A 22,502-nucleotide genomic window follows, 5' to 3' on the forward strand; every position below is an offset into this window, starting at 1 on the left:
ATGGCAGAAACTGAGGGCGTTAGAACGTGCAGAGTACTATTGTGGATCATTAGTCGCAGAACATCAGTTCCTTCTACCCTTTCTATGTTTGGTGTAAGGTTAAGGTTTGTAGTTCTGAAGATGAGGATTTATTTACATTAGCTATAGCGCAACGGTGCTCCTTTAATCCATTTTTATATTTAACAGTTTTACATATCACTCACGCACAACAGATAATGTTGAGGCGATTTACATAGAATTACAGAACAGTACATAATAAAAAGGAAACTATCTGAGATGGTCATTAACACAATAAAGTGGTGAATTTTTAAGGTTTTCGCCAGATTGAGCAGAGTGGGTCGAGGTGTTATATCCAGAGGCAGATAGTCTCAAACTTGCATAACTGGTTAAAACGGTTGTTGAACAAAGGTGATTTTCCAATCTTTTGGTTGTTAACGTGTCAGCTTCGGAGTCTTCTTTCAGCGTCTTTTCTTTGATGGTATCCAGAAGAAACATTTAGTTGTAACTTTCTTTTATGCAGTGTGTGCTTCCTCTCTAGAATTAGATGATGCTTTAGATGAACGTTATTCTGTCATTCTGAGGCAATTTGTCTTTCTGATAATATTTCAGATGAGGATGCTGAAGCGGTCTTTCTACATTATTTCTGATGCTGTGTGCACAGATATGACTTTGCTCTGGGTTAATGAAATGCAAAATTAGAGACTTCACTTACAGGTATAGTACTTTCCTCGCCACACTTAGATTTTTGGAAATTGTTTAAACGTAGAATGCTGGATGTCCTTCAGTTTTTCAAAATAATCCTTCTTATGGCACTGACATTCAGTTGCTTAGTGCTAAATCTTGCTTTCTTCGTCCGTAATTTCAATCACCTATAGTATTAGAATTAAATAGTTAATACATGTACATTTCCAAAAATATAATTTACAAGCCAAATCAATGCAGAATTTTGAAAATGCTGAGCTGTTTTTCAGACAGAGCAGAGTGCAGAATGGTAGCATGAGAGTAATTGGATGTAGGAGTGAGGTTGTGTAGATTTTTCAACATTTTATTAAGCTCACAAAGGAACATGTATCCTATGGAGTTGCAACATCGAATCCCAAAGACAGATTTGAAAGTCATATGGACTGGCACCAAACAAATATTAAAAAAATATATACTATTAATTAATTTTTAATGCAGATTTCTGGGAAGGGAATGACTCCTCCACGGACAACAGGCGTTTTCCCCTGCCCTGAGTTACCACCTACTTGTATCTGGTATCCTGACTTTTGAGTTTTGGCCTCTGCCTCAAGCAAATCTATTGTGTGCTGCGAGGACTATGCCAAAATATATCCCTCAACTATGGTCCAGAGTATGAATCAAGGGCAATGAAATGAAGGCGGACTTTCATGTGTTCATTTTATTCCACCTGATCATTAGTCGATAGGTTTTTCTGCATATGGATTTACTGGGTGCAGAAAACCAGGACACAATCTTTTTCCAGACAGAAAACTTAGACTGAAAAGACGCATAAGACTCTGGGTGCAGCAGAAGCAGCCAAGACTTATGCTGTTTTTTTCTCTAACTGGGGGAAACACACAATTCTTCCCTCTGCTGGTGTTCACAGTTGTTGTCGGCCTGTGATTCGGTGTTGAGTGCAGAGCGTATCGATTAGAGCCGAGGGGCCGAGCCGAGGAGGAGTTGACGAGCAAGCGGAGCGGAGCCTGGGACGACTGCCAGGGTTTGTTTTGTGACCAGTTCCCGCTTCACCCGTGTCCTGTTATATGGGCGCTTTAAGTTCTGCGGATCTGCGATGGGGGCAGGAACGGCCGCTGCCGGCACCGCGGTGCTAAGGCGCTGCTGGTGCTGCTCGAGCGGCGGCTGCTGCAAGGCACAGAGGAGCACAGAGGAGCCTTGGCCTGCCACCTGATTTATGTCAAAAATGTGTTTATAATTTTTTTTTCCACAGTCCACAGGCAAAAATTACATCATCACTTGGTCCCACGCAGGGGATCAGAAAGCCTCAACAGAATTATAACAGGAGGACAAAGTGCATTGGTCAATATAAACAGCTCCTCCTCTTATTAGATAAGCCAAATGAAAGATACAGCTTCTAAGTGCCCCGGAGCTTAGAGAGAGAGATAAAAAAGAAAAAAAAGAAGATCATGCAACTTTGCTAAGCCAGCAGATAGGTCTAAAGAAAACTCAACGGCCTTCTGTAACGGAAATTTCTCCAGGTTGCCCCACCGAGGTGTTGTATGCGGAATAGCCAAAAAACGTGGACAAACTCATCCTAACATGGGATAAGTAATTATGAATCTAACAAGGAACAACGAAAAAAAAACTAATAAAAAAACCACTTCCCACCCCACCCATGCTGGCGGCGTGTTCATACTAACGAGAGGTTGGTCGACACTGGGATTGTGATCTAAACTGGAAGAGATGGCGGGCTCTGATGGTGAAGGGACACACCGCAGACGGACGGCCCTGGGAGAGGAAGGAGACAAGGGGGCCCCATTTAAATTCGAAATTCTTATCATTATCCCTGAAAATATCAGCCATACGTTCAAGGCTAAGCAGTCTACAAAGACGAGAGTGCCATAGGAAAATAGCTGGAGCCTCCCTTCTCTTCCAGGTGGCTGCTAGGGTGACCTTAGCTGCCCCACACGCACCACTCTTAAAGTATGGGACTCAATTTCGGGCGATGACAGGTGGACTCCTTTTCCATCCCCATTCACTCCAATCCATTTGAATCCAGCTTTCGCCCCGGCCCAACATGAGGGACCCATTGATGCCTGGAGAAGGGGAGGCTGCTTATCTCTAATACATTTGTTCCACAATTTTGATCCCCTTACTTTTGATCAATGTCAAAGTGACTTTGTATTGAAGAACACGGAAAGATATCAGTATATTCAATTGATGCACTGGGCCCTCACACCTCAGATACGGGAGGCTGCTACTCGACCTCTCACAACATTTGAGGCCTTTCTCACCAAGACTGCTAACATGAAAGGGGTGATCTCCTTTATCTATAGCTTCCTCCTTAAAACAGTGCTTTCCCCGCGCCCCCGGTATATGTTTAAGTGTGAAGAATTAATTCACCGTCCTATTTCCGATGAGGAATGGACGCATCTATGGTCCGACATCGCACGCTTCAATCATTCCTCAGAACTCAGGGAACTGCCGCCTGATTTTACGTATACACCAATCATTGAGCAGAGCAGAGCTGAGCAGAGGAGTGGAGGGAAGTGCCTACATCTGCTGTCGGTAGTGGGACTGACTCTGGATTCCGATCTTGCCCCTGAACGATTGCCTGCATTCTCCCTTGTACTCGTGACAGCGATGAATAGCAACGAACAAGCAATGAACAGTGAGTGGTGAGTGACAAGTGGCAAGAGGTGTGTGGCGTGTGGCGAGTAGTTAAGTTTGATCGGTCCGTAAGTCGCTGAACCTTTGGAGTCTGTAATAAGTCTGTTATACAAAATCTGAGAAATTATGCAAAGGGGAAAGTTACAATAGACGTTGACCCTGTTGCACCATCTCTCGACCCCTGAATTATCTGCATGCCTAGACTACTGCCCTACCCGGCGCCCAGATATTAATCAATCGATTAATTAATTAATTAATTAAGCAACCAGCAGCACCCTTTGGTATTGTCGCTGGCCCGTTTGATTCTCTGAAAGAAGCAAGACTTCTTCACCTTAGAGGGTGTATTGTGAGGTCAGGAAAGGAGCGGCCACCTTTCCCTCCTATCAAAAGGAAAAGAAAAATACAACAAACACTAATATTAGATACGTTTAAAATAAAACAGGCAGGTGACATACAGTCCTTTAAATCATCTAAGGTCCATACATTTGGAAAAATGGGAAAGTCGCCGTCAAAGTTTGATTTTATGAAAGATCCAACTGGTGCTATGCTAACATTGCTAACTAACCCATGTGTTCTTCAAACTCCAATTAAACCACTGAGTAGAACAAATATTATATCCCCTAAGCAAGGAGTAAGTGAACGAGGCCACCCTGAGTCTGAAGATGAAGTGGAACGAATGTCAAATTCAACTAAGGACCAAGTCAACCATTGGGGTCAAATAACGGACATAGAGATGTTACCTATTGCACTTACTGGTCATTCACAAGAGGATCCAAAATGCACAAATCTAACAATGGGAGATACTCAGCAATTACTACCGACTAGGCAGCCAGAGCCAATAGAAGTGCAAGTAAAAATCCGAAAAGCTAACGGTATAGGGGAACCATCTAATTTGGGCCAAATAAATCAACCAGAGCAAGAAACTCCAAATGAACTAAATGGTGGGGTAAAAATCATAAGGGAAGCCAATACCCACTGAAATCGGATCTTACTCTGTCTAAAATAAATTCAGTTGAAAAACAGGACCAGCCGAAATGTAATCAAAATAACGGAACTCAAATTAATAAGGATGAATACACCAGCAACCCAGAAACTCTGCAGCGTTGGAGTACTCCGTATCAAAAAGACGTTTTGAATAGTAGTGTACCATTCTTTAATTCTTTTGATGAGGGACATGATTTTCAAGGAACACAAAAAGAGGAGTATAAGGACCTATCATTCATAAATGGGCAACACCATAGCTGAGGTACTCAGGTACCAGGAAGTGGGAACGAGGGATCAATTTGGGATTTATTCTTTAAAACCTCGCAATTAACTCTAGAAGCTTTAACATATCAGTCCAACAAATTGGAGGTCCAAATAGATCTCTTGAGCGCTATGGTATCCTCTGTTACCGGAATTGAGCAGAAGATAACAACGCAAAATAATCTAATAGTAAGGGCACAATCTCAGCTAATATCTAGGTATGCAGAGTGTATTTGTGCCCCAATAATTAACAAACTGGCTACCATTCCGGATATTTTAAAAATAATAATTGACAATGTAAAAGGGAATTTTCCTAATGTCGGAATTCAAAGCATCAAGACCGACTGCCCCTCTAAAGGTACAATAAAATGTAAAGACAATACTGTTGTTGTTAAAGAAAAAATAGATGATAAAACAAAAGATCAAGAAGTGATAAACCGACACAATCAACAATGACAGACGCAGCTCCGGAAGTTCATCTATCAAAAAGACACAGGAAAAAACAACGGAAAGCAAGAAATAAAGCTTCTAAAAGTATAAAAAATACAAATGCATCAGCTATAGTGAGATTGAACACTGTAAACAACCATGACCAAATATCATATTGTGAAGGTGAGGGTAAACATATGTCTCCAACAAAACCCTTTTACCCTCTATTTAATAAGGATCTATCGGAGGTACAAGCAGATATGAAAAATAAATGCCTAAACAATCAAGCTGATAGTATAAAAATGATAGAGAATGGGAAAATTCAGTCCTTTGAAATGCTGCAAGTGGAGGAATGTAATAAACAGGTAGAGAATAAGCCATCACAATTGGAAACAAATAGAGCAAAGAGGGAGAGTATCAGAGGGGATGAAACGAATAAAGATTTGTTAAGTGGTGCAGGTAATTTTTATGCCGGAATATAAATCTAGGGGTAATAATGAAACAACTTGCAAACATCCGGACCCAACACAAGATGGCAGGAGTATGCGAAGCATGCGCATCTACAGCATACATGCCTCGAACAGAGGATTAATGGCCCCAGATCCCTGCCGTGGTATCTTGTCATGTTGTGGCTGAGTGTGCCATGTGATGGTGCAGGCTATAGTGCTTGGTGTGATTTAGTCATTTTTGACAAGGTGGAGTGCTGAACGGTTTTATTTTCTTTGTTTTTGGGATCCTGTGATATAGTGCGGTAACTACTGTATGATGTAAATAAATTACATTGCTAATATACCCACAAGATGTGGGATGAGTGTTATTATGGCCGAAGCCTTGCTGATTATATGCAGAATAACAGGTCTGGGAGGTCACTACTGACTAGGGCAGGTTAGCAGCTGCACAGGCCTTGGGCATTGATCCTATTGAGGATAATATGTGACGGGCACTGGTGACTGGAGCTGGCTAGCAACAACGCTCGCCTGTTATTCATTACAAGCAGGGTAACAATACATGTCAATAATGAATGGAACTGGTTGGCAGTAGAGTTAACCTCTGGTTGTGAATATTTGCAGGATTTAAAGGTACAGGGGTCACTACCGACTGGAGTTACTTAGCAGGATAATAGGTCTCAGGGAGCCAATACTGACTGAAGCTGGTTAGTATGATCACTAGTCCCAAGGTGCTACTAATGACTCAAGTTGGCTAGAATGATAACAGGTCCCTGGGCCAGTACTAACAGGAGTTGGCTAGTAGGCTTACATACAGGTCCAAGGGGCCACTACTCACTGGAGCTGGCTAAAAGAATAACAGGCCCAAGGGTGGTGGGGTGCGAGAGGCACCAGTGACCGGGGTTGGCTAGAAGCATTGACAACATTTGGTATTGATTAAATACAGGATTCCAGGTCACAGGAGGCACTGCTGAATACAGCTGGATAGCAGCAATGGTGGCCTCTAGGAAGAAGGAATTGAGAAAGCATAACAGGATATACTGGTTTCTTTAAAACCGATAATTGTTTACACATCATACACATCACTGTCACAACGTGCATTGATATATTACATTACCAAATTACAATATTCTTCTATTAATTTGATGTGACTGTTCGCCTTAATATGCCTACAAAGTTACATGATTCTATTAGGGCCCAGAACCATTTTATTTACTGAAGTCCATCGGCACACTTTCCTGCATCTTGTAGTAAATTGAATACTGACAAACAGAAGTGTTATTTCCAGAAAACAGTGAATTCTGCAGCTTGTCTGTGTATCTTTTATCTGCACCTCACGGACTCCTCACATTCCACTCGAGAGAAGATCCTGCCTCCTACTCATTAGTGTTGTTTTAGTAACTGTTTCTATCGCGTGTTCATGTTTCATTGACTTGTATTAGGAGAAAAGTTTATAAAAAATACATTGTGTAGCATTAGCATTATATACTCCAACTTGCTTTAGGGTGGATGCTCTCGTCCGTTGCAAAGACAATTGTCACTTGTTAGTTTGCTTGGCATTTTGCTATTTTTGCATTAAATGTATGATAGATTTGTTGGCCTCCCAGTGTGTTGTGTTTTATTTTACATAGCACAAGAGATGCTGAGGAAAATGGCAGTCCAGTATACACATTCTTCATATAAATCAACTCACAGTATTATTGTTCTGGAGGTTCAGTCCTACAGAAATTATCTCTAACTGAACGCAGGAACCCTAGGAAGCATGTGCTTTTCAAACCAGTTGCCCTCTGATGCGGCGTCCTTGCTATTGGATAAGTCAGTATGTCCTGAATTTTAGGAGGGTTACCGTATCTAGTGCACTCTGTTAGACAGCACTCACCTGTGGCAGTAAGATGTTAATAGGCACCTTATCACCTATGCACGGGGCAGGGCTTTGAGTTACAGAGCTCCTCACGCTGTGGAGAAGATTAGGTCACGTTTACCCATTTTCCCATATTTGGTCCTGATGAAATTCCAACAGATTTCTCCATGACTACACAAGGCATGAAAATGTTTAACTGAAGTATAGACCCCAGCTTACCAGCAGGTCCATAGGTGATCGACACTTACACAGTGATAGGGGCCATTAGTTCCTCAATTTCTCTGCCACTGTTTTTAATCTCAACATGGACCAGGATGATCACATTAACTATATTGCGGCAACTGGTCGATAGTTGATCTTATATTCAGGCTTTCACCAATCTCACATCTAATGACACAACATCCTCTGTCCTACTATGCTCATCCGGCATACTTAATACAAGATCTCCGACAAAGTGCCCTCTGGTGGTGCCCGCCAGGCATTGTAGTGCCGGCCTGGTGTGGAGAATAGCCCAATAATGAATCATGTCACCATCAGGTGAGTGAACGCAACTTGTCTTAAGAGCACATGCTTCCTAGGGTGTCTGCGTTCAGTTATAGATAATGACTCTGGGACTGAACCTCCGGAACAGTATACTGTGATTTGATTGTGTTTTATTTTAACAAATGTACATAGCAGATATTGGCGCTTGCTTGTTTCACAAAAATGATCCGATACCTGCCTCGGAGCGCACTTCTTACAGACGAGTATGGGGTTATCATGTTACTGCTACAAGCTCCTTACCTGTGCAAGTTATCGGTAACGATGCAGGGGGCAGAACCAAACCAGCCACACGTGGAGATCAATGACAAATACTGAAGAATTAACTGAGCTTCCAAGCTGGTGACCATTACTTAATTGATCCTGAAAATAAAAGACCTTTTTAGTATTCTGGTGACTCATGACCATAAAAACAAAGGTTATAAATTCAATATTATGTCAAATACTTAAAAAATGGAACTGCATGTGCTGAATGGATGTTGCCCCAGGTCATAGGTGACACCTTCCACCACTATTGCTTATGGGACTTGTAGTTTTGTTTTTCTCATTAAAAGGATGGGCTCTAAAGTCCCAGTGTTCTGAACGATGTTAGTTAAAATCAGAGGCATGAGTGAGGGTGAAGCATGACACTGCTCTGCTTATCAGTGAGATGAATGACATTTCCTCAGCCCTTCCATTCTTTGACAGACAGAGGCTCGTCAGCCGTTCATATTTTCTTGCAACGAGAAAGAAACTTTTATTGCAGCTTGTGTCAACTGAAGAGATAAAACGCCTGGGCGTGTTTCATTAACTACTGACAAACATGAACAATCAAGAACATGAGTTTCTGGAAAACTATCAAGCACCCAATCAGAATCAGCCGCCCTTCACACCCAGGAATTCTTGAGGCTTTGGAGAGGGTGAATTGCACGTGGTATAAGAGGAACACTACATCGAATCAAAGCTCACTTCTCAGGGATGTACTGAAATGCCAGCCTCATGGCACACTTAGCCAGCTCTTCACCTCCTCCTCCTCCTCAAACTGTTGACCAGCTATCAGGGCAAATGAGCCTGTAGCAAAGCATCGCTGGCTTGGTTCCACACCGGACCAGGCAATGTGGTCAACTCCATACTCCTCCAAGTCAGCATGCTCTCTGGTCGAGCCAGTCCTAACCCCACATGAATGTTCCCCATCACAACTATTTTAATGGTACTAAGTTATGTTTCTGCTAAATGTAGGAGTCAAAAAGTGAAAGATTTTACTAGGTAGTACTGAAAGAGAAATCATGAAGTTTTTCAATATTTCTGAGTCTGCCACAGTACACAGGAGCATTATTTCTCTACAGCAGCAAATCATGTATGTGCCCTGTAGAAAGCTTGTTCGAATGAAACATGGAATTTATTGCAGCCTACAATTCATGCAACAACATAGAGTGCAAGATAACTTGTGTTATTATTCCAGCAGAACGAAATGCCATTCCTAATGTGTACGTCATTTTAAAGACAAACCCAGAAAAATGTACGGTCAGTGTTGTTCTTCTGCCTGTTAAAAGACAATCTCCATTAATGTGTCAGTAATTAAAACACTATGAGAAACCCTACTCTATGGCAGGGTGCTGCCTGCCACTATATTGCAGGTTACTTCCAACATAATCTGATTTATACATACATACTCCAGGGTGCTGCCAGCTATCGGGTCTGCACACAGCAGTCTGGAGCCACTCAGGAAGGAGGTAAGCTCTTCATTTCATCTTAAGCCCTTAGGTTACATTCACAGCCTGATGGGTCCGGAGAACTTTATCCTCGCTCTAACTGCGCCGACGTAGCCCAACATAGTCTGTGTTGTGTGCTGGGTGATGCCTGGCATCTTATTATCGTTGACGGATGGATGAAGCTCTGATAAGAGCTACTACAAGAAGAGCAGAGAAACAGGACCACAGATCGCCACAGAGTGATAACTACCCAGAAGCTGAAGAAAGAACTCTGGAACAGCAAACCTCCTACACCCTGGAGATTCTCCAGAGTAAGCAAATGATGGTAATGAAATGCAAATTGCAGCATTAAGGTCACTGTAACACCGGGCAGGGGACGGGAGGAAAAGAACCGGATAATGTTGAGTGGTGGCGTAGTGAACGGACGTCCTCCCCCTCTATGCCTCATTATCAGCATGACTGGAACAGGGGAGAAGCCTGTTCCTGGGAACTAGCCGATGAATTGGATGACGGCCTTTTAATTGGAAGACACACGAGTACGCAGCTCCGCCCCCTGATGACGACGCGGGATTCCTAGTGGGTAAAAACGCGGAAGAAGATGTCCTGGCGTGTGACGTCACCGACCGAGGATCGAGAGAGGGAGAGCGGCCCGGAGGAGCAGAGAACAGAGCTTTTGGAGGCGAACCCGAGGCCGACAGGAGTAAGCCAGGAGGCCACTGGATCCGTGTATCGCCGTGCCACACTCCTGAGGGAGGAGTGTGGCTACAACAGGTATGGCAGCGTTTGGCGGGCTGGGTAGGAAGACGGGGTTCTTCTAAACCGTAGCCGCGTGTGTGCCAAAATATCTGCCCAACCTTTCTTTGTCCTCACCGTGTAAATATACCCCTCCTCACCAGTAATCACACCTCTGCACCCTCGCACGTTTAATAAAGTGTTTAGCACCTTAGCACGGGTGTCTCCTGCACTTGCCCGGTTCCCTGTGGGACAGTCCAGATAGGATACATATCCTGACGATCTGTACCTGTTTCTTTTCCCTGGCGGAATCCAACTAAGAGTTAGGAAGAACGGAAAATCCCCTGAAGTCTGCTTCTTAACCATCTGGAAACAAGATCATAACCAGACGCCATCACGGACCCCAGAGCTTTTCAGAGAGACACCTTGACAACCCGACATAAAAAGACGTTTTCCAAAATAAAACCTTACCTACCCCGAACTGGTCTTAGGTCTCTTCTTGATCCCACGCCACAACTGGTGTCAGAAGTGGGATATCCCCCTTCCATCCCCCAACAGAAGATGGACCAAATCATACAACACCTTATAAAGGGACAAGAAAAGTTAGAATGGGCGGTAGAAAGACAAATGACGTCGGCTCAAGCAGACAGGGAAGTTTTCAAGAACACCATTACGGCCCAAATCGAAGGCTTAAATAAGGCGGTCCAACAACCCAGTGCTTTATCCGGGGGGGAACGAAGAGCCACCCGACGCATCCCTCGGGAGTATCATTACAAAAATCCAGATGCCTTTCTGACTAACTTTGAAAGGGCAGACCGGGCCTGTGGTTGGGCAGAAGAAAATGGCCCTTCTTTCTGGCCCCATTGTTAACCGGGGAAACTCAGGCTGCATACCAGGTGGCCAATGCCACAGGGAATACGCCATATCAAGAGAACAAAGAAATAATCCTGGACCACTTAGGATTAGATTCAGAGGCCTATCGTGTACGGTTCAGGAAAGAAAAAGGAATTCCTGGTGAAAACCCCAAGACTCTATATCTCCGGTTAAAAATGGCAGCCGATAAGTGGCTGAAACCCGAGAGCCGGTCCAAAGAAGAGATAATGACTAGTATATACTTGGAACAGTTTCTGGAAGCGTTACCATACGGAAGCCAACGTTGGCTTAAGCAACATTCTGGCCTTACTGCCCAACAAGCCGTAGAGATGGCCACCAATTGTTCCAGAGCGCAGCCTAGGACTCTCGCTTGGGACCAAGACAAAACTACAAAGATGTCCGCATTACCAAAATCCGATAGGAAGTTCAAAGTCAGCCCAGAGCAGCCAAAAGTGAACCCCATAAGAAAGGAACCAGTTTTCAAAGGCCCCCAGTGCTTCGAGTGTGGCGAATGGGGCCATATCGCTAGACTGTGTCCCAGAAGAAAGGCCCCTGAAGAACCAATGGAGGTGGGGTACATACCTAAGGCCGTGATGTACACCGCTGAGATTGGACCATCTATGTAAGGGTAACGGTCAATCAACGACAAATAAGGGCGCTGTTGGATTCAGGATGCAGGCAGTCCGTGATCCAAAAGAAACTAGTGCTACCCCAACAGCTCACTGCAAAAGGACATTCCTATGCCCTGGTCCTAGTGGACTACACAACTAGGTTTCCGGAGGCCTTTCCCTTAAGAATCCCCAATGCTAAGAACATAGCCGAGAAATTGATAGAATTATTCTCGAGGGTGGGATTTCCAAAGGAAATCTTAACAGACCAGGGGAGCCGTTCGTCTCCAGACTGATGAAGGAAGTCTGTAAATTGCTAGATTTGTCTCACATAAAAACCTCAGCCTACCACCCCCAAACAGATGGGTTGGTAGAAAGGTACAACAGGACCTTGAAAACAACCCTCAAAAAATGCTCTCCATTGAACACAAAGACTGGGACCAAGTCCCACCGTTAGCACTATATGTACTGAGGGCCCAGGTACAAAGTAGTTTAGGTTGCTCAGCCTTTGAACTGCTGTACGGCTGACAACCTTGGTCCCTCTTGGAAATAATGAAGGACACTTGTGAACAAGAGAAACACCACGAACAGCAAACCCTTATAGAGTATCCTCAACAGCTGTAGTCCTAGCTCAGCAAACTGGGAGATATGGCATACTCTTCCTTAGAAAATAGCCAGAACAGGCAAAAGAAATATTATGACAAAGGCAAGAAATGGAGAACCCTAGAAAAGGGAGGCTGGGTTTTAGTGTTGTTACCCTCCTCCACTAATAAATTCAGGAGTGAATGGCTGGGTCCCTATCCCATAGTAGACACCATAGGGAGAACCACTTACAGGGTCCAGATCTCCCCTTCGAGGAGGCAGACCTTTCACATCAATCTATTAAAAAAATGGATCGGCCGATACTCAAGGTAGCTCATTTCGGAATCCCTACTGGGTCAGAGCAGAGCACCTTAGAACAATTGCCTGTTAATGAAGAACTTAAATACGCCTAGAAAACTGAGCTCCAAAACACCTTATATCCCTTTTCTCCAATGTTTTCGGACCTGCCAGGATGAACACTTTTGATAGAGCACAAAATAGAAACAGAACCAGAGAAATGTGTTAAACAAAAACCCTACAGGGTGCCGGCAGCATGACGACAGGATATAACAAGCATTTGCAATGCAATAGGTCTCGTATTAGGAAAGTTTGAGCTATTGGTATTGTAAATGACAAATTTTTTATTTAGGTTTTGTTTTTGAAAATAGCGAAATTAATAGCTTTGTCATTTATCATGCCAATAGTTATAACTTTTGCAAATGTGACAATTATAGCATTTGTAATGCAATATGTGTTGTATTTACGTGACTTACATGTATTGATATTACAAATAACAATTGTTTTTAAATTTTTTTAATAATTAATACTTAAATAAAAGTTATTGTAATTTATAATGGCAATAGCTTAAACTTTTGTAAATAACATTTGTGAAGATTATGTTCAGTGTATTTTATTGTGATGAAAATCCAAGAACATATGTCAAATATTAACATTTTTTTCTTACATTTGTACTAAAGCTTGGAACATTGAGATAACATATTTGAACCAGTTGTTGTTGAATGGTTGCACAGATTGATGCTGTGGTGGAGCTCAGTGATGTTGTGGTGCCACAGAGTGATGCTGTGGTGGTGCAGAGTGATGCTGTATGCTATGCTATGTTTTGTTTTGCTATCCTATGTTTTGTTTTGTTATGCTATGCTATGCTATGCTTTGTTATGCTATGCTATGTTTTGCTATGCTATGCTATGTTATGCTATGTTATGCTATGCTATGTTTTGTTATGCTATGCTATGCTTTGTTATGCTATGCTATGTTTTGCTCTGCTATGCTTTGTTATGCTATGCTATGTTTTGTTGTGTTTTATTATGCTATGCTTTGTTTTGCTATGCTATGCTATGTTTTGTTATGCTATGCTATGCTATGTTTTGTTGTGTTGGTATGCTATGCTGTGTTTTGCTATGCTATTATGTTTTGTTATGTTTTGTTCAGCAATGCTATGTTTTGTTTTGTTAAGCTATGCTGTTTTGTTGTGTTTTGTTATGCTATGTTTTGTTATGTTATGCTATGTTTTGTAATGCTATGCTATGTTTTGTTTTGCTATCCAAAGCTTTGTTTTGTTATGCTATGCTATGTTTAGTTTTGCTATCCAAAGCTTTGTTTTGTTACGCTATGCTATGTTTTGTTGTGTTTTGCTATGTTTTGTTGTGTTTTGCTAGGCTATGCTTTGTTATGCTATGCTATGTTTTGTTATGCTATGCTATGTTTTGCTCTGCTATGCTTTGTTCTGCTATGCTTTGCTATGCTATGTTTTGTAATGCTGTGCTATGTTTTGCTGTGTTTGGTATGCTATGCTGTGTATTGCTATGCTATTATATGTTTTGTTATGTTTTGTTAAGCCATGCTGTTTTGTTATGTTTTGTTAAGCCATGCTGTGTTTTGTTGTGTTTTGTTATGCTATGCTATGTTTTGTTGCGTTTTGCTAGGCTATGCTTTGTTATGAGATGTTTTGTTATGCTATGCTTTGTTATGCTATGCTTTGTTTTGGTATGCTATGTTTTGTTATGCTATGCTTTGTTATGCTATGTCTTGTTATGCTATGTTTTGTTATGCTATGCTAAGCTTTGTTTTGTTATGCTATGCTATGTTGTGTTTTGTTATGCTATGCTATGCTTTGTTGGGTTGTGTTATGCTATGCTATGTTTTGTTATGTATGCTATCGTTTGTTGTGTTTTGCTATGTTTTGTTTTGCTATGTTTTGTTATGCTATGCTTTGTTATGCTATGCTTTGTTATGCTATGCTTTGTTGTGTTTTGCTATGTTTTGTTTTGCAATGCTATGCTTTGTTATACTATTCTATGTTTTGCTATGCTTTGTTTTGTTATGCTATGTTGTGTTATGCTATGGTATGTTTTGTTCTGTTTTGGTATGCTTTCCTATCCTATGCTTTGTTTTGTTATGCTTTGCTATGTTTTGTTATGCTATGCTGGTGAGGGTGAGTGAGGGTGAGTGAGGGTGGGTGAGGGTGGGTGAGTGAGTGAGGGTGGGTGAGTGAGGGTGGGTGAGTGAGGGTGGGTGAGTGAGGGTGGGTGAGGGTGGGTGGGTGAGGGTGGGTGAGTGAGGGTGGGTGGGTGAGGGTCAGTGGGTGAGTGAGGGTGGGTGAGTGAGGGTGGGTGAGTGAGGGTGGGTGAGGGTAGGTGTGTGAGTGAGGGTGAGTGAGGGTGAGTGTGTTAGAGCGAGGGTGAGGGTGAGAGGGTTGTGAGGTTGTGTATCCTATGCTTTTTTTGTTATACCATGCTATGTTTTGTTATGCTATGCTGATGAGGGTGTATGAGGGTGAGTGAGTGAGGGTGAGTGAGGGTGAGTGAGGGTGAGTGAGGGTGTGTGAGGGGGTGAGGGTGAGGGCGAGGGTGTGATGGTGTGTGAGGGTGAGAGGGTTGGGAGGGTGAGGGGGTGTGAGAGTGAGGGTGTGAGGGTGAGTGAGGGTGTGTGAGGGTGAGGGTGTGTGCGGGTGAGGGGGTGTGAGGGTGAGGGAGGGTGTGTGAGGGTGAGGGTGAGGGAGTGAGGGTAAGGGTGTGTGAGGGTGCGTCAGGGTGTGAGTGAGGGTGTGAGGATGTGAGGGTGTGTGATGGTGAGGAGGTGTGAGGGTGTGTTAGGGTGAGTGAGGGTGTGTGAGGGTGAGAGGGTGTGAGGATGTGTGAGGGTGAGAGGGTGTGAGGATGTGTGAGGGTGAGTGAGGGTGAGTGAGGGTGTGCGGGTGTGTGAGGGTGAGAGGCTGAGAGGGTGTGAGGATGTGTGAGGGTGAGAGGGTGTGTGAGGGTGAGTGAGGGTGTGAGGGTGTGTGAGGGTGAGTGAGGATGGGTGAGGGTGAGTGAGGGTGTGTGAGGGTGAGTGAGGGTGTGTGAGGGGTGAAGGTGAGTGAGGGTGTGAGGGTGAGTGAGGGTGTGAGGGTGAGTGAGGGTGTGAGGGTGAGTGAGGGTGTGTGAGGGTGAGGGTGTGTGCGGGTGAGGGGGTGTGAGGGTGAGGGAGGGTGTGTGAGGGGGTGTGATGGTGAGTGAGGGTGTGTGAGGGGGTGTGATGGTGAGTGAGGGGGTGAGGGTTGTGAGGGTGGTGCGGGTGTGAGGGTGTGTGAGGATGAGGGGTTGAGGGTGTGAGGGTGAGGGGCTGTGAAGGTGGGTGAGGGGCTGTGAAGGTGAGAGAGGGTGTGAGGGTGTGTGAGGGGTGAAGGTGAGTGAGGGTGTGTGAGGGGTGAAGGTGAGTGAGGGTGTGTGAGGGGTGAAGGTGAGTGAGGGGGTGAGGGAGGGTGTGTGAGGGGGTGAGAGGGTTTGAGAGTGTGTGAGGGTGAGGGTACCAAGTAAATAGTGGCAGGGCAGACATCGTAAGAGAGAGAAACACAAATGCATACGGGGAATCATGTTCAGATATGAGCAACATTTCACCAACATAGTCAAACATGGATGGACTTAAAACACACTTTTAAATATGGTTAAACACAGTGACATACATTCAAACATGTTCTAACATGGGCGAAGTTCGAACATGATCAAACATGGCCACACAAGGCAAAACATGGCCACGTAAAGTCAAGCATGGCCATGGAAGATCAAACACGTCTGCACCACACATGGCCACGTAAAGTCAAGCATGGCCACGGAAGATCAAACACGTCTGCACAAGGTCACACATGGCCACACAAGGCAAAACATGGCCACGTAAAGTCAAGCATGGCCACGGAAGATCAAACACGTCTGCACAAGGTCACACGTGGCCACACAAGGTCAAACATGGACACACAAGGTCAAACACAACTGCACAAGATCAAACATGGTCACACAAGAAGGTCAAACATAGCCACGCGTAGTCAAGCTTGCTCAAACATGAAACACTCTCAAGCGTGTTCAAACATAAGTAAACATGGTCGCGTGTTTGGTGGCCTTCAGCCGTGCTCACACCTAGTCACGTGCGCTCAAATGTCGTGTCACACTTTCTGCAGAAATGGTTTGTGGTCGCTGAAGGGAAATACGCCCGGTATTTTTTTAGGCTACGCTCCAGTGAGACCGCATCTGATGACTACAGCCGAGTACATACATGATACCCGGGACTGGCAGCTCACATGTGCTAAACAGACATTGCATTCATATTACAAACCTCAGAAGTCTGAGGGCCTGGGGCTGAGCCCGTGGAGGAGGCACCTGCAGTTCGCTGCAGCTGGTGCATTAACCTCCGGCACTAGTCAGAACTCATAAAGGAAGGCCAATTCAGATCCGGGCAAGAAGGGAGAGCGCGGCGCAGTCAAAAACGAAATATTACTGCACCATAAAAGAGCATTATAACAGTACTGTGCCTGCCTCCAGGACACGATGTGACATTTTTCCGAGATGTATTGCCCGTCATTTATTTTTTTGCTATTTAATGTTGTCCCTTCTCCGCTCTGTCGTTTTATGTTTTGCTTTTTTTCTCAGCCATTTCTGTAACAATCACTACCTAACAGTAACAATAGCTGCTGTAAAGCGCCTTGTAGCCCTGATTGCACTCTAGTGTGCGCTATCTAAAAACTCGAATCCATTCTAAACACGGGATCGACTGTCGACAAAGCCCTTGGGCTGTGACTTGGCAGGAGTGTGAGGCAACACACTTTTTCTCTGGGCCTGCGTAGGGCGAGGCTGCAAAAGACCATTCAGTCTCTTGGCCGCTCATTTTCTCCTCCTGCGTCTGGCAGCTGCCAGGCCTCAGACTCCGCCTCCTGCAAAAAAACCCTCCCATGGGCAACTCCACCCATCACAGTCTTATACATCTAACGAGATAGCTCGGGGGTTGGGCGCCTTCTACAGAGATCTCTTTGAAACTTGCACGTGAGGGATTGTGACCCTGGCGTGCACGGCTCAGCATTTCATCCTACTGAAGAAGACACTATGAGCATCATTCAATAGGCTACAGCAAGATTTTTCATTTAGAGTTCACAGAATCAACTTGGTTTGTAGGCTGTGCGAATCAATGCATTTAAGTGCAGTAAACGCGCAGACTGCCACAATCAGCCTCGGATGCTGGGAAGGAAGCTGTTAGTAACATGTTATCCAGAAAAAAACTTATTTGCCACCAGTTTTATGCACATTTTATATTTTACCCTTCAAGTAATTACTTAAGTACCGGGAGAGAGCTCTTGGTTTAAACAACCTCTAGTCAAAACAAGCAGTGGTAAAGGAGTCACGGCCTGCGGCCGTGAATAAGTGCTGCGTGCTCAGTTGATTCCTCGAGGCCTATACCAAAGCACTGGTAGAGCACACAGAGTGTGCACTGTCATTTTACAGTATGCGTACCTTTCATACCATGTCTGCTAGTCGAGCGTCTTAAAGAGAGGAAGGAATAGACTGGGACCTCGGCGAGAGGGAGGGTGTGGGGGGCGGGACTTTAAAAAAAAAAGAGACAGAAACACCCAAATCGCATCAAGCCGGGGAAAAGAGTATGGGACCTCGGTGAGAGGGAGGGTGTGGGGGGCGTGACTTAAAAAAAGAGGCAGAAACGCCCACGGATCGCATCAAGGCGGGTAAAATAGTAATTGACACACATCTCTTCCAATGGCTAGCCTCCATTTACGAAGCTAGCCAATGGAAGAGAGAGGCGTGTTGAAGCACCACTGTTGAACTCATTAAATCTTCGGCTCCGCCCCCACAGCTTTGCTGTGGGACGGTAGCCTCGACCTAAAAAGGGAAGTATAGGACATGCTCAAGTTGGGGGTTATCCGTCCATCTAGAAGTAACTGGCCGTCCCCTATTGTAATGATTCCTAAACCGGACGGGACGACCCGGTTCTGTTTGGACATTAGAGCTTTAAATAACATCTCCTCCTTTGATGCCTATCCCATTCCCCGGGTGGATGATTTAATAGAAAGGATAGGCGAAGCCAAGTTTATTACCATGCTAGACTTCACTAAGGGGTACTGCCAGGTACCCCTTAAGGAAGAAAATAAACGAAAGACTGCCTTTGCAACAGAGGAGTTCAACGTCGTGCCCTTTGGGCTGCATGGGGCACCTGCGACCTTCCAGAGGTTGATGAATACCATCCTACACCCCTATTCCTCCTTCTGTTCCGTCTATTTTGACGACATTGTAATTTTCAGCAATACCTGGTCAGACCACTTAACACACTTAACAGCTATTCTGGAAGCCCTACACAAGGCAGGGTTACACATTAACTCAAAGAAATCTAGAGCGGCATACTCCAAGGTTAAATACCTGGGGAATATGTTGGGGGAAGGTGTTATAGCCCCTCAAGAGGAAAAAGTAAAAGCCATCATGAATACTCCCTTCCCCAAAACAAAGAGAGAGATACGAGCCTTTCTAGGCCTTATAGGCGATTTATAGACAACTTTGCAGTGACAGCAGCTCCGCTCACAGACCTTTTAGGAAAGGATATTAAACCCTCCTCCATCCTAAATCCTTCGGAGGCTAAACAAGCCTTTAAGACCCTTACAGTGGGCATCACTACAAGCCCAATTTTGATACCTTCCAACTTCAGTAAACCTTTCTCTTTAGCCACGGATGCTTCGGACATAGGCTTAGGAGCTGTATTGTCCCAAATAGGAGAGGACGGATTAGAACATCCGATCCTCTACATTAGCCGGAAACTACATCCTAGGGAGTGCAAATATCCCACGATCGAAAGAGAATGCCTGGCGATAAGGTGGGCGGTGGAGAAATTAAAGTACTACCTAGAAGGCAAGCCTTTTGTACTTTATACAGATCACGCCCCGCTACAATGGATGAATAGGACCAAAGCCCATAACCCTAGAGTACTCAGGTGGTTCCTTTTTCTACAACCTTTTTCTTTTTCAATACAACATAAGGGCACTGAGAATGGAAACGCTGATTTCCTATCCAGACAATTCATTTTTCCCAATCGGCAGGAACCAGGGGGGAAGGAACGTAACACTGGGCAGGGGACGGGAGATAAAGAACCGGATAATGTTGAGTGGTGGCGTAGTGAACTGACGTCCTCCCCCTCTCTGCCTCATTATCAGCATGACTGGAACAGGGGAGAATCCTGTTCCTGGGAACTAGCTGACGAATTGGTTGACGGCCCCTTTAACTGGAAGACACACGAGTATGCAGCTCCGGCCCCTGATGACGACGCGGGATTCCTAGTGGGTAAAAACGCGGAAGAAGATGTACTGGCGTGTGACGTCACCGACCGAGGATCGAGCGTGGGAGAGTGGCCCGGAGGAGCAGAGAGCGGAGCTTTTGGAGGCGAACCCGAGGACGACAGGAGTAAGCCAGGAGGCCACTGGATCCGTGAATCGCCGTGCCACACTCCCAAGGGAGGAGTGTGGCTACAACAGGTATGGCAGCGTTTGGCGGGCTGGGTAGGAAGACGAGGTTCTTGTAAACTATAGCCGCGTGTGTGCCACACTATATGCCCAACCTTTCTTTGTCCTCACCGTGTAAATATACCCCTCCTCACCAGTAATCACGCCTCTGCACCCCCGCACGTTTAATAAAGTGTTTAGCACCTTAGCACGGGTGACCCTTGCACTTGCCCGGTTCCCTGTGGGAGAGTCCAGATAGAGTACATATCCTGATGATCTGTACCTGTTTCTTTTCCCTGGCGGAGTCCAACGGGGAATTAGGAAGAACGGAACATCCCCTGAAGTCTGCTTCTTAACCATCTGGAAACAAGACCATAACCAGACGCCATCACGGACCCCAGAGCTTTTCAGAGAGACACCTTGACAACCTGACATAAAAAGACGTTTTCCAAAATAGAACCTTACCTACCCCGAACTGGTCTTAGGTCTCTTCTTGATCCCACGCCACTGTCACACACTACAACATCTTTCCCTTTAAAGCGAAGATAACAGCCCACAATAAAAAACTAAACAAAATGCAACAAAACTACAAAATGCATTTCCAAAAGCTGCAAAAGAGAAACTGTTAATACAAATGAACAATATTAAACTTTGTTGGTACCTTAGTAATGTGCTCACTTCTGGGCTTCACTCCATCTGCAGCAATAACGCTCTGAAAGGAGAAATTACTGCTGTGAGTCTCAGAGTCTTCAGTATTACTGGTCTCAGTCACGAAGACTGCGGTGTCGGAAGATAGATTTCACCTATTTGGCTTTATAGTTCCACCAGTCACGCCATCGCTATTAGCAGACAGGCCACTGTCAGCAGCATCATAACTTCAGGCAGAACAGCAAAGCGGATCTCACCACTCACATTGGGTGAACAGACTCGCCTCTGCTACATACATCCACTCTGTTCTCAAATTTGCTTGAGGCTGCCAAAATGCAAAGAGCTGCAATATATTCGCCACACTTTCCTGACTACCTTGTTTTAAAAAGTTGTGACATTCAAGCGTGATTCTTGGTTCATCTCCAAGCTGAATTTTTTTAGAGGTTCTATTGCCACACAATACTATTCCCATATTCCAGTTTGTCCACAGAGTGTGCACTGTCATTTTACAGTATGCGTACCTTTCATACCGTGTCTGCTAGTCGAGCGTCTTAAAGAGAGGAAGGAATAGACTGGGACCTCGGCGAGAGGGAGGGTGTGGGGGGCGGGACTTTAAAAAAAAAAGAGACAGAAACGCCCAAATCGCATCAAGCCGGGGAAAAGAGTATGGGACCTCGGTGAGAGGGAGGGTGTGGGGGGCGTGACTTAAAAAAAGAGGCAGAAACGCCCACGGATCGCATCAAGGCGGGTAAAATAGTAATTGACACACATCTCTTCCAATGGCTAGCCTCCATTTACGAAGCTAGCCCAGAGTTATCGGGCCTTACAGCCACCTCGCAGCTGGCCGCCATTGACAACTGGCTGACCGTGGCAGGTGACGAATTTGCCCCTCTAAAGCGTCTTACGGTCAAGCGAGCCCATGCCGCCAACCGCTGGTTCACCCCGGAACTAAAAAAACTGAAGTTGGCTGCACGGAGGGCTGAGCGAGTCTGGAGAAGATCTTATAGCCCCGAGCAGAAGATAGTCTACTTGTCCGTGCTACAAGTTTACAAAAAGGGCATTCTCGAAGCTAAAACTGAGTTCTATACGAACAGGGTGATGGCAGCAGAGTCTCAACCCAAGGAAATATTTGCTACGATTCACGAACTGGCTTCATCTGGCAGAACCGCGCCTACCATCCTTCCATCCCAGTCCCTCTGTAACTCACTCAATGAGTTTTTTATTGACAAGGTCGTTAAAATTAAACTCAACATTCCCCCTCCCTCCCCCACATTTGTCAACCCTTCCCCTCCCCACACGGGTCCCAAGTTGACTACCTTCCCTCCGTTAACCATTGATTCTCTCCCTCCGCTGTTGGTCCGAGTCAAGTCTGGCTCCCCCTTGGACTTCGCCCCAGCCTACATCCTTAGGGAAATCTATGTAGCGTGTCCCACACCGGCCCTGACCCTCCTCAACGACTCACTTATACTGGGCTCTGTTCCCAGTTTTCACAAATCAGCTGTGGTTGTCCCAATTATAAAAAAATCGGGTGCTGACCCAACTTCCCCTGTCAATTACCGCCCCATCTCCCTTCTGCCCTACCTAGCAAAAGTCCTTGAGACTCATGTTACGACCTCTCTGAGTGCTCATGTAGAAGCCAATGACTGCCTCTCCTCCCATCAAGCCGGGTTCAGACCCCTGCACTCTACGGAGAAAGTGGTGATCTCGGTGATGGACAGGCTACGGGAAGGCATTGACATC

At 45.0% G+C, this 22,502-nt stretch overlaps 1 long non-coding RNA gene across 1 annotated transcript; it reads right to left on the minus strand.

Moving 5' to 3' along the window:
* Nucleotides 1-629: 629 nt before the first annotated feature.
* LOC144807483 (uncharacterized) lies at nucleotides 630-20,828 on the minus strand. The gene is made up of 3 exons (XR_013606340.1): nucleotides 20,776-20,828; nucleotides 8,113-8,232; nucleotides 630-869 (listed from the first exon to the last, which is right to left on the minus strand). It is a non-coding gene; the product is annotated as an uncharacterized LOC144807483 (long non-coding RNA).
* Between the last annotated feature and the right edge of the window lie 1,674 nt (nucleotides 20,829-22,502).

The sequence above is a fragment of the Lissotriton helveticus genome, unplaced genomic scaffold (assembly GCF_964261635.1).
Source record: "Lissotriton helveticus unplaced genomic scaffold, aLisHel1.1 SCAFFOLD_392, whole genome shotgun sequence".
NCBI classification, from domain to species: Eukaryota; Metazoa; Chordata; class Amphibia; order Caudata; family Salamandridae; genus Lissotriton; species Lissotriton helveticus.